Source organism: Amblyomma maculatum, chromosome 2 (genome assembly GCF_055883805.1).
Source record: "Amblyomma maculatum isolate TAMU_Amacu chromosome 2, ASM5588380v1, whole genome shotgun sequence".
NCBI lineage: Eukaryota > Metazoa > Arthropoda > Arachnida > Ixodida > Ixodidae > Amblyomma > Amblyomma maculatum.
Window position 1 is genome coordinate 173,535,792 of NC_139345.1, and position 12,411 is coordinate 173,548,202.

The following is a 12,411-nucleotide window of genomic DNA, read 5'->3' on the forward strand; positions in this document are numbered from 1 at the left end:
TCCTATCCAACTTTTTCTGGCCTAGGATTCTGGCTGCTAAGGGCGAGATCCTGCCCGTGCTAAAATTTTTATGGCAGTTTTGCTGTCACTGATGACAAACTTCGCTTCCGTTCCGACGCAAGCTAACGCGATCGCAGTTTCTTCGGCTCTTTCTGTGCTCCGCCCACGCCAAGTGGCAGCTGTCACGGAATTGCCCCGGCCGTTGCTACCGCGGAACTGCCACCACCTCCCGCCGCGTCTACATAGGCCACCTCATGTTTTGAAATTTTGCCCAATATAATTTCTAATGTTTCGCCTTGTTTTTTCCTCCTGTCTTTGTTATATTCCGGTTGCATGTTTTTTGGCAGAGGGGGATCATCAGATTTTGTCTGACTTCCCTTGATCGTGGGACCCCTACCAGGGTTTATTCATTCCAACATTCGTCAAAATGGCTCTTCCTGTCTTCGTGGTGGTAAGTCTCTCAATTTGAGAGGTTGCACCGCTTCCGCCAGTTCTGCCCATGTGTTCTGTACTCCTAGAGCCATCAGTCTCTCGGTTGATATGAAGACGAGCAGTCTCAGCGCTCTTTTCACGCATTTTATCATTAGAAACTCAATCTTCTCTTTTTCCGCCGCTTTTTAATCTAGATTAAAACTTCCTTTCGGGCGAGTTGGTTATTCACCTTGATGTAGCGTTTTTTAGCGCAAATGGAGACAAGGACAAGAAAGGTGAGACGTACACACTCAAGCGCTAACAATGTGGGCCCCTCTTTCTGTGTTTCTTCATCTTCTTACATCTTCGATCTTCTGCTGAGTCACATCGCTAGCGCTTGTGTGTGTACGTCTCGCCTTTTTTGTCCTTGTCTTTGGCTTAAAAAACCCGTACTTCAAATTTAGATACGGCGTTGCGTAGCTCACTCGGCTGAAGACGTACGCCTGTACCAGTTTAATCAAATTTTTGTACTTTAACCCTCGACCCCTGCTGGCCACCCGCCCAATTAGGTTCTGGGTCCGCATCGCGTGATTCTCCAGCCTCTTGATGGTCTCGCCATTATGTCTGTGTGACTGGAGAATCAAGCCCAAGATTATGATTTTCTCGACTATTGGTACCTCGTTACCCGCCACTTTAATTGTGATCTCCGATGGTTCCTTGCACCTTAAGTGCTTCGGATTGTCCTCCTGAGTTGCCAGGTGCATTTAGGTTCACTGATTTTTTTTTTAAAGTTTCAGAAAATGACGTTTACATTACAAGGAAGAAAAGTGAAATTTATTTCTTCACCATTGTCGGCAGTTTTAGCGTAACATGCTGTCCAATATATTGGACACTGGCACTCTACCCGGTTATTTCTGAGCTAATGGGCATGCAGCAACACCTAGGAAAAATAATATGAAATATGATTCTAAAGTGCAAAAACTTTTATTATTCACATATTCAAAAAAGAACAACACAAAAAGAAAAGGGAGCCTTCATTTGGTTACAAACACCTTTTTGGTCACTTTTTGTGAGCCATTTCAAAGCATTGCCTGTCCTTTGTGACACAAAAGAATATGTTGCACTTCCTGCAGAAGAACTTCGTCTTCATGCTACAACCTTGCAGTCTGCAGCGGGCGGCATTCACATCATCAGTTATTCTGGGGAAGTGCCCACTGGTGTTTCCTTTCGTTGCATCTGGTGAATTTTTGGGACGCTTAGCTGGAGGAGCCCACTCGTCACTGCCACTATCAGTGCCTTCGTGCTTGCGGCCTTCAGCAACGAGAGATTCAGCTACAGAAAGCCGGAACTCCAAAAATTTCATGATTTCTTTTTTTTTTTCTCTGTGCATGTCCTCAGTGTACTGCACCAATGAATTGCTCAACGCAATGTAAACGGTAAACGGTATCATCTGCTCGTCGATGCATACGTGCTCGGAGCGAGGGAGTTTGTGACACCCATCCATAATTAGAGAGACCAGGGGTCGGATTCTCCAGAGCAGGTCTTCTTTCTTCTCTTCATCGCCAATATCAAGCTCATTGACAAGCTGAAGCCGACGTCGTAACCTGAAATACCTGTTGCGAGTCATGTTTTCGGCTACAAGCGGAACTCTGGTCTTTCTTTGCCAATACATCTGAATCTGCGGGTAGCCCAAGCATGACATCGTCAATGAGGTCCCAAAAAATGTCTTAAGTTCTTCAACTGATACATCCAACGAACGTCCAGTAACTTCCACATGGGTTCTATTCATTGAGTAGGCCATTTTTTCGTATGCTTCTTTAGGTACATACTGCAAAAAGTAATTGTAGGGGGCCCAAGAGGCCCGCACTTCACTGTCATCAGCATTGCCGGGAACGAAATCTGGAAGCCATGTTGTAATGGGCCTGCATTGAAATAAAAAAAAAAATGTGTGTGAAATATAAAAATTGTTTCCTTGCAGGCTCGTCACAACAAACACAGTGAAGCCATGCAGTGTCAGAATGCTTACCCTTTAGGACGTTTCCAGCGTGCTCCAGATGTTTTGCCTATTGAAGTTGACGTGCCATCGTCTTCACTACTTTCATCGTCAGAGTTGACATCTCCCAGAGGTGCAGAAAAGCTGGGGTCTACTATGGTGTCCTCATCGCTGTCAGAGAGGTCGATATCTGATGAGTTGCCAGCAGCTATTCTTTGTAGGATTCTGTCTGCAGTTTCGTCTGACACCAAAGGCCTGTACCCTGACCAAAAAAAAAAAAGAATGTTTAGAGCGCAGAAATACAAAATAGTCCAAAACGCACAGACCCCCATCACGGCAATGGAATTTGTTGCGCCGATAAAACTAAGGCGCGCTAGGCTCATTCTGGCAGCCATCGCATTGCTGCGTTCAAAAAGACCGCGTTGAGTGCCAGCGTCCCACGTGTTGGACATTCAAAATAAAACGAGCAGGAAAAGCCAGAAAGTGGGCACATAAACAAAAGTTTCAGTTCTGCGTGTTCTGTGAAACATAAAATATGATTTGAAGCAGGTTTTATGCCGAAACATGCGTGATAATACGAGAAACAGAACTTACTTTTCCGGCGGTCGCAGTACAAAGATGCGCCGCTGAACGCCGCCATTGCAAACCATAGAGTTTCTTACTCTATGTTGCAAACACCCCTGGTGGCAAAACAACTCATGCCATTGCAAACCATAGAGTTTCTTACTCTATGTTGCAAACACCCCTGGTGGCAAAACAACTGATGCAGTTTGAACGCAACTTCCTAGGTGGCGCTAGTAGGTGTCCAAAATATTAGACGATTGGATGTTACCGGCTAAAAAGCTTTGAGTCCTGCGTAGTGGCGTAGTATTCGATGTCCAATATATTGGACAAATGCCTGATAGCGGGAACTCAGGAGGATATAAACAATTCGGATTTCGGCGGCGAGCACGCTAGGCCTCTCTCTGCCGCGTAATCTACCATGTTGTCGGTGGCGGTGTGGAGCAGGATTTCGACGGCCGGATCACTTCCTTGGTTGACTCAAAGGGAGATATCATCCGCATATATACTAAATTTTAATCCTTCGAGCTTTGCCAATTGCTCGGGGAGTTTCTTCATAGCCACGTTAAAGAGTAGGAGGTACAGCTCTAATCCCTGGGGCGTACCCTTACTGCCTAGCTTTATTGCGGGGGATTCCAGCATTTGGAGCTTCATGCAGGCCGTTCTACCCGTCAGAAAGTCCCTGATGTACCGATATGTCCTTTTACCTACATTAATTTTTGTTCAGCCCTCCCAGGTCCGCCTCATTTTTTACGTTGTCGAAAGCCTTCGTGGGGTCCAGCCCCAAAATTTCTTTCGCATCTTAGGCTATTATGTCATTTAAGTATATTATGTCATGTTTGATTTGGAGCAAGACGTCCTGCGTACACAAGTGAGGTCGGAACCCAACCAACTCATTTGGCCACAATCACCCTGCTGCATGAAACTGATCAGTCTGGTCTCGATGACGGGGTCCATCAGTTTCCCCATGCATGAAGTTAAAGAAATTGGTCGTAAATTTGCCAGTTGATGAAGCTTCCCTGGTTTCAGTATTAAAATAATGCTTGTCGTCTTCCACTGTTGTGGCAGCTCGCCTTTTTCCCAAGATTCCTACATATACTCTGTTAGATACCTAATGGAATCATTGTCTAGATTCCTGAGCATTTTGTTCGTTACCCCATCAGAGCCTGGAGCCGACTTCGTTTTAAGTCTTACAATCTCCGCCCTCACTTCCGCTTCTGTGATGGGGGCGTCCAGCGCCTCGTTAGGCGCTCCAGCGTAGTCAGGAAGTAGGGTTCGTGAAGTATCCCCCACGTACGTCTCAATTAATTTGGTCATAAAATCATCATCGTACCCTTCGAACGCGTGCCTCGCTTTTGTCAATATTATACCAGATTGCGTCTTCGAGTTGTCTGGGTCCAACAAGTGCCGGAGGAAGCTCCACGTCTTGGAGAGGTTCATGCTCCTTTCCATTTCGTCACACGTCCCAATTTTGTTCGCATAATTTGAAAGTATAATCTTCGATTTCCTTATTAAGCGCGCAATCCTTCTTCAGAGGTTGCGCTTCCATTTCTGCTTTTTGAGACGACGCTCCATGCTCTGCTTAGCTTTCCACATTGGCAGAAAACGGCTGTCGTAATCTCCGGGGCGTTATCCCCTTCGAGAAATTTTGTTGCCACTCTAACGTTCGATTTGAGCGCCTTCGCCCATTCCTTGATGCTTCTGATGGGCTCTAGCTCCTCAGCCCTCCTGATATCTCTAAATTCATCCCACTTAACGACGGCCGGCGCGCGATCACGGCGTGTTTAAATGCCTTCTTTCAGTGTGAAGATAATTATGTAGTGGTCGGTGCCAAAATTTTGATCCGAATTATGCCATTCTAGACATTTTACGCTAATACCAGGTATGGAGATGTATCCTTACTGACGCTATTGCCCACCCTCATTGGACTCTGGGGTCCTTGTGCAGAGTGAGCCATAGGTCATGCGTATCCTCCCACAGCTGTCTGCCTTTTGGGCACTGGTGCGGGTACCCCCATTCCTGGTGATGTGCAATAAATTCCTCCACTATCAACAGTGGCTGGTTGCTTGAAATGCTGAGGGCCTTGCGAAGCAGAGCTCTGAATTTCGCCTTCCTTCACCTGGGTGAGCTCTATGAATTTAGAATAAATAGACTAGGGTTTTTACGTTTTCCGGTTAAAACTTCTACAAACACGTTCTCGATCTCTCTTGACTCTAGATCGTGTTCAATGGCCACATTATTTTTTTTCACGAGCGTTGTGACCGAGGATTTCTGCCCCCTGCCACTATGAAATGCCTGATAGCCTGACAATTTCGCCCCCCCCTCCCCCGTTTCTTGGAGAGCAGTTGCCAATAGTTCCATCTAAAAGCGGAAGGTACTGTTACAGAATCGGCCGCTTGCACCGGAAGCCGCGACAGTTTCACTGCCAGATTTGATTTTCATTTGCGCACCTGGTCGTTTTGCAGTTGCGAGACGATCACATTCAGGAGTCCATTTGAAAGGAACATCTTTCTGCAAGAGGCATGTGAGCGGATAGGCTACGTTAGCAAACTTATGGATGAAGCGTCGAAAGTAAGAGCAAACTCCCAAAAAGCGCCTGAGTTCTTTCACAGACTTGGGCTCTTTGATACAGCTGACACCTTCAATCTTTTGTGGGTCAGGCCTAACACCATCTTTGTCAACCAAATGCCCAAGCACTACGACCTGGCGTTCACCGAAGCGGCACTTCTTAGAGTTCAGCACGAGACCCGCTTTCTCCATACAGTTAGGGACCACAGCAAAACGTCTGTTATGCTCGGCGAAGGTCCCCCCGAAAATTACTATACCATCTAGGTAACACATGCCAATTTGCCACTTCAGTCCACGCAAAAGAGTGTCCATAAATCTTTCAGAGGTTGCCGGAGTGTTGCATCACGTTAAATTCATATAACCCATATGGAGTCACGAATGCCGTGTTTTCTTTGTCTTTCGGATGCATCGGTATCGGCCAGTGTCCGGACCGTAAATCAACAGAGAAAAAGTAGGAAGCTGAATAGAGGCAGTCAATGGTATCATCAAGACGCGGGAGCGGGTAAACATTCTTCTTTGTGACAGTATTGAGGCGGCGATAGTCGACGCACAATCGCCATGTGCCATCTTTCTTTTTCACGAGAATCACAGGGGCGGCCCATGGGCTAGATGATTCCTGAATAATTCCTCTTTGCATCATATCACGAACCTGTTCGTCAATTATCTTACGTTCTGAAGGTAAGACGCAGTATGGCGTCTGTCTAATCGGGTGTGCAGATCCAGTGTCGATCATGTGATGGGGTAGGGAAGGCGGAATCGGTGGTGGCTGATCTCGAGCAAAGTCGAACACGTTCGCATATTTCAAAAGAACCTCCATCAATATTCGGCGATCGTTGGTTGGCAACGATTCGTTTATCATGGACTGAAACTGGGAATCGGCATGATCGGGACGTCTAGTTGAACGAGCAACGCCGTCACTGAACGTGGCGATATGCATAGAAAGGCGTTCTTCTTCAAAGTCGGCAAGTTTCAAACCACGTGGCAATACGGCTGGTTCGTTGGAATGGTTGACAGTCCAAAGCGTGGCACGGCCCTCGTTCACTAGAACAACGCTGCGGCGCACCAGCACACTCTTTTTGCCACCGGAAAGGAAAACGGGTTCCACCAGAGCGTCAAAAGGATTGGGAACCGCGCCCAAGGACACAACTGGGACGAAGATGGCGGACATCGCCGGAACGACGGTATCCTCGAGGACAGAAAACACTTGGACAGCCCGCGGCAATTCTTCTATGAGGGCCGATCGAAGGCAGGAGCTTATTGATATCTCGCCACTGTTGAAGTCGATAGTTGCGCCACACTTCTGTAAAACGTCAGCTCCTAGAATAACGTCATGCGTAGAGCGAGGGAGGCCCGTAAATTCAGTTCTAAACTCTTGTCCAGCGATCGCTACATTTACGTAACAAATACCAAGAGGAGGCAACAATTCTCCCCCTACACCTTGAAATATGACAGTTCTATCCCAACTAAACATCATTTTGCGGCCGAGACGGTTCTTAAAATCTAAGCTCATCACGGAAACTGCAGCACCCGTATCCACTAAGGCCATAACACAAACACCACAAACTAACACTTCCAAGCTGTTCTCTAGCATAACGAGTGGTAGATGAATTGGCAATATCGACGACCTGGCGACCGCACCTCCATGGCCGCACACGCTAGTTTCCCGGTGGCGGAGAAGAACGGCAGGGAGAGTTCATTACAGACAATTTGGCGAATCATGGCCAAATGCGGAGGCTCATGTGAATGCTCGTGAGAATCCACGCTTGCAACAGTGGTCACGTTAGGCAGACGGCCGAATTTCGGGGTTATGCGACGCAGCTTTAAAGCTTCGAACGTACGACAGGGCTTGATAACGGCCGTGGGAGAATCCAAGCTTTCGTTTGTAATTAGAAAGTTATTTACGTCCACCGCGATGCCCTTTAAAGGGTGGCCAACTCTGTCTTCGTCAGACATGCTCGGATTCACCGCTTTGCAGAATTTTAGGACCTCTTCAATGTACATTGTGTATGTTTCGCCAGACTCTTGGGCTCGCTGGAATAAAGTCTGCTCAGCGCATTTCCGTTTTGTCGCGGTATCCCCGAAACAATTTCAAATCTCCTCTTCAAAACGATCCCAGCTCGTTAGGGACGCCTCATGGTTGTCAAGCCATGTCAGGGCTGTGGAGTCCAATAAAAAAGCATTTGCCAGCTTTACAGTGTCATCCCAGCCATTGTACTTGCTCACCCGCTGGTAATTGGTGAGCCACTCGTCCACGTTTTCGCCAGCCATGCCAGAAAAGGTCCGCGGCTCACGGCAATGCTGCCATACGGGTGCCGCTGGGCCAGGCTGCCTGCGTCGCCGTCTTGGATCATTGTGGCGGTTAAAGGGGGGAGCCCAGCGAGTCGTCGGCTCGAACGAGGTAGAGAAGAATCCGTGGTGATCGTTATAGCACCTGCCACCACATGCCTAAGAACACGATTAACTGAAAAATAACACACTCTAAATATTTAATTGGAATCGTCAAGCATTAGCTTTAAATTCTCAGCATTTTGATACCTTTTAACCACCTTTTTATTTACGCATTTTATTATTGCAATTTAATATTTTGTTCATAAGTTATTTAAAGTTTCTTAAGTAGCCTTATCGAAAACTGTGTTTTCATTCCTAGCATTGTGAAACCTTTGAACCCCCTTAATTTATTCATTTCTGCGATTTTTTCAGTTAATTATTTGATCAATTCTATACTCTTAATTTTCTAATTAGCATCATCAAGTGCGGACATTTAATTTTGAGCTTTACGGCACTTTTGAAGCCCATTTCCTTATTTTCTCTATTTTTAAATAATTACGTGTACAATTATACAGATAACTACATTTATTTCGCTAACTCCGCATTGCCTATTACGCACCAATCAATCGCCAGTCATTAGAGCCACCATTTACCATGGCGATATTTTTTGCAGCCCTGATTATTTCCGACACGTGGTTCTGACTACTGCTACTACTGCTACTGCTGCTGCTATGAGCTCTGTAAGCTATCACTTGTTTTGTTTTCTTTCCGGTTTTAAGTCTCATGAACTAAAATTGCTGGAAAATGTTTCAAGCGGCAAGCCTATGATCCACCCGAGCTTGGTAGTTGCAATTATGGCCAGCTAAAATAATGCAATAATGCGAAGTAGTTGCCACTATGGCCAGTTAAAACTCACCGGGCCGAGCTCGGCTGCACAGCTCGACCCGAAGCCGGTGATAGACAATGTCCTTAGAACGGCCGAACGTCCTCAGTTGACTCGGACCGACGAGTACGGCCAACTTGGCCAGCATCCTGCCGCGGTCGGGTCATGAATGGGCCATGGCTTACCCACGCATGGCCAAACTACGGCCGCCTCATTTTATTTATTTATTTACAGTACACCCTGCAGCGCCGAAGCATTATAGCAGGGGAGTGGGTACAACGTTAAAGTGACAAAAAAAAAAAATCACATGAGAGAAAGAACAAAAAAAAAACGGGGGGGGGGGTAGACAAAGGAGTAATGAATTAAAAAGAAATACAAGAGGAACAACAGTGCATTCGGTCAACAATAATAGTTTGAAGGAACAGTAAAATCACAAATCGTTGATTAGCCGTAAAAATACATCTCGGTCTGCTCTCACATCAGCTGGCAACCTGTTCCATTCAGAAATAGTACGTGGAAAAAATAAGTACTTTTTGTAGTTAGTTTTACACGCCATTTCTCGTATTTTAAAACTGTGGTCTGTCCTGTTAGAAATATAGTGGGCTGTTTTGAGGTACTTTTCCTTATCAGTGCCTGTTGTGTCGGTGTATATTGAGTACAGAAGTTTGAGCCTTTGCTTCTGGCGCCTTATCTGTAGCGGTTCGAGTTCTATGTGTTTCTTTATCTGTGTTATGCTGGCATGTCTGGAATATTGCCTTGATATAAATCTGGCTGCGCGGTTTTGTACACCTTCTAATTTATCAATCAGGTACCGCTGATGCGGATCCCATACTGCAGACGCATATTTCAGTTGAGGCCTTACCAGTGACTTGTAGGCAGTACTTTTAAGAATCTGAGGAGCAGTTCCAAGGGTCCGTATGAGTAGGTTGAGCATTTTCCCAGCTTTTTTGACGGTCATATCAATATGATTTGCAAAGGACAGATCAGCAGTTAGTAGGACTCCTAGATATTTAACTTCTTTTGCCGTGCTGAGAGTGGTATCACCTAGTTTGTAGGTAGGTTCATTAGGAATCCTAGACTTAGTAAATGTTACCTGGTAACATTTGTTGGTGTTCAGGCCAAGTTGCCAGGTTTGGCACCAGGAGGCCATGCTGTTCAGGTCCTGCTGCAGGGCATCTACATCTTGTACATTTCGGATTGGTCTATAAACAACGCAATCATCTGCGAATAATCTTATTTGTGAAGATATGTTTGAAGGGATATCATTGATATAGATTAGGAAGAGTAGCGGTCCCAGCACCGAGCCCTGCGGCACTCCCGAAGTAACTTCAACAAAGCTAGAATTTTCGCCTCCAATTACCACGCATTGCATTCTGTCGCTCAGGTAGTCTTCGATTACTTTCACAACTTTATCATCCAGGTTAAGAGTTCTCATTTTGTACTTTAGTAGTTCATGTGAGACGGAATCAAATGCTTTGCGATAGTCGAGAAAAACTGCATCGGTACGGAACCTTTTTTCAGCAGTATCCGCTAGCTCATGAAAAAGTTCAACCAGCTGAGTGGTGCAGGACACGCCTTTGCGGAAACCATGCTGGTTGGGAAAGAAAAAGCTGCTTTGTTCTAAGTGTCTAATTATATTGCTGTATAGTAAGTGCTCGAACACTTTACAACATACGGAGCACAGTGAGATTGGTCTATAGTTGTTCACAGAGAATTTGGAACCGCTTTTAAAAACTGGTACGACATAAGCTTTTTTCCAGTCTTTGGGTATTAGGCTGCATTCGAGTGTTTTGCGAAAAATTACTTGTAAGTACTGAGATATACTGAAAGAACAGGCTTTGAGTACTCTAGGAGAGATTCCATCTGGACCAGTTGCTTTGGTTTCGTCAATGGAGTTTAGGCACTTCCTGATACCCTCAACTGTGATTGTTATTGAAGGCATTACGTTTTGCACTCTAGAAGTAGTGCCGGGAAAAGTATCTATTTTGTTCTTTTTTAGAAATACTGATTTAAAGTAGTTATTAAAACAGTCAGCTTTAGCGTTATTCTCAGATATCTGGTTTCCATCGTAAAGAATACTCGGAATACCTGTTCTCTCCTTGCGTGTCTTTCTTAGGTAGCTCCAAAATGCCTTGGGATTACTGTTAATAGATTCGGCGAGTCCGGAGAAGTAAATCTCCTTGGCGGAAGCTATAGCTGCTGTATAGGCTGTATGCAGTTCCCTTAGATGGCGACCAAGTTCGCTTGAAGGATTCTTTTTGTATTTTTGGTAAGCACGGGTCCTTTGTTTTATCTTCCGTTTGACCTCGTAAGTCATCCAGGGTTTGTCTACTTTAGGTTTGTCAGAGATTTGTTTGAAAGGAACGTGTTTTTCGATCAGTGATGACAGCACTGTTTTAAAAGAAGTCCACAGAAGTTCTGCGCTCTCAGGCGAATGTTCTGTAAAAGCCTGAAAAGCTGCCTCTAAACCCAGACTGATTTCATTATGGCTCGCTGACCTGTCGTTTATCCATTCCAGGCCAGCGGTCTACTCGTCCATGACCCGTGGTTTACCCATGCAATTTCTGCAGTTCGATTGTGCAGGGAAATTGGTGCTGCGGCAGCATGTTTAAATGCGCAGCTATTTTCTTGAAGCTGGCTCTTTGTAGCATCGACATATACATCGAGAAATGCTTCGGGTAGGTCAAAATCACACCATACGTATTTCGCTCAACAAAAGGCTGCACATCGAAAAAAGCAGATTTAGAAAGTTACTTTTGATTGGCTGTTCTTAAAAAATATGCAGTTTGTGAGGCTTCAAAGCAATTTATTGCGGCTTTTAGCTTGTAGGCTAATTTGAAGAGGTAACTTTTCGTTGTTTGTTGTACCCGCTGTCCAATTCCTTCGCTTTTACGAGCCATCGCTGGACTGCTGTTGCCACGGCCCTCACGGACAGGACTTCCTTCATGGGCACATTGTCTCTCCTCGTGCATCCAAGATAATATACAAAAAATCAGCTTACATTCTGTATTCGTTGGAACAATAATTTTGCATCCCATGAAAAGTGATAAAAGGCTGTCGCTGATGCCATCATCATAAGCATTGTCAATGTGATCAGGGCTGAAGTTCGATGTTGCAGTCATCGGACGATATTTGAAGTCTATTGAAATATGGGTGTACTATTTTTTACACATATAGTGCGTGTCACAACGAACGTGCCCCAAGGGCAAAAAACAACTTCAGAGGCAGGTGAATAAAGCCAGTTATATATTGCTTGCAGCTACCTTGTGTGCCACAGAAAAGTGCTTGTTCGCAATTAGTAATTTACATTATTTACCTAAACTGCCAAATATTGACCTTTGAAAGTAATGGTAGTTGTTACGTTAAAGAGCACCTACACAAACCCCCACTCGAGTATTTGCTATAAAAGAAAACTCTAACGTACTGTGTGAAAAGTATAAAGCCCAGGGGTCTGCTTCTGAGCCATGCCATGTGGCTGGTAATGCATTACCAGGGTTTCAAACGTGCTGAAGGCAGAAAGATATTTCGTCTTATCTTTCCCAATGGCTAGGACTTCCCCAGTTGTTAAACTAATCATAATATGCGGACTAAAAACAAGCTCTATACTTTTGACAAAGGCTATACGTTTTTTTTCAGATAAAGAAAAAAAATACTAAAAGTACAAAATTCCTATGTACAGAGAATTGGATTGCAGGCTTGGCTCTACGGCTCAGTGTAGAGGTAGACC

At 45.1% G+C, this 12,411-nt stretch overlaps 1 pseudogene; it reads right to left on the reverse strand.

The window, feature by feature from the left end:
* Positions 1 to 1,490: 1,490 nt before the first annotated feature.
* LOC146200456 (uncharacterized) lies at positions 1,491 to 2,945 on the reverse strand (annotated as a pseudogene).
* Positions 2,946 to 12,411: the final 9,466 nt, after the last annotated feature.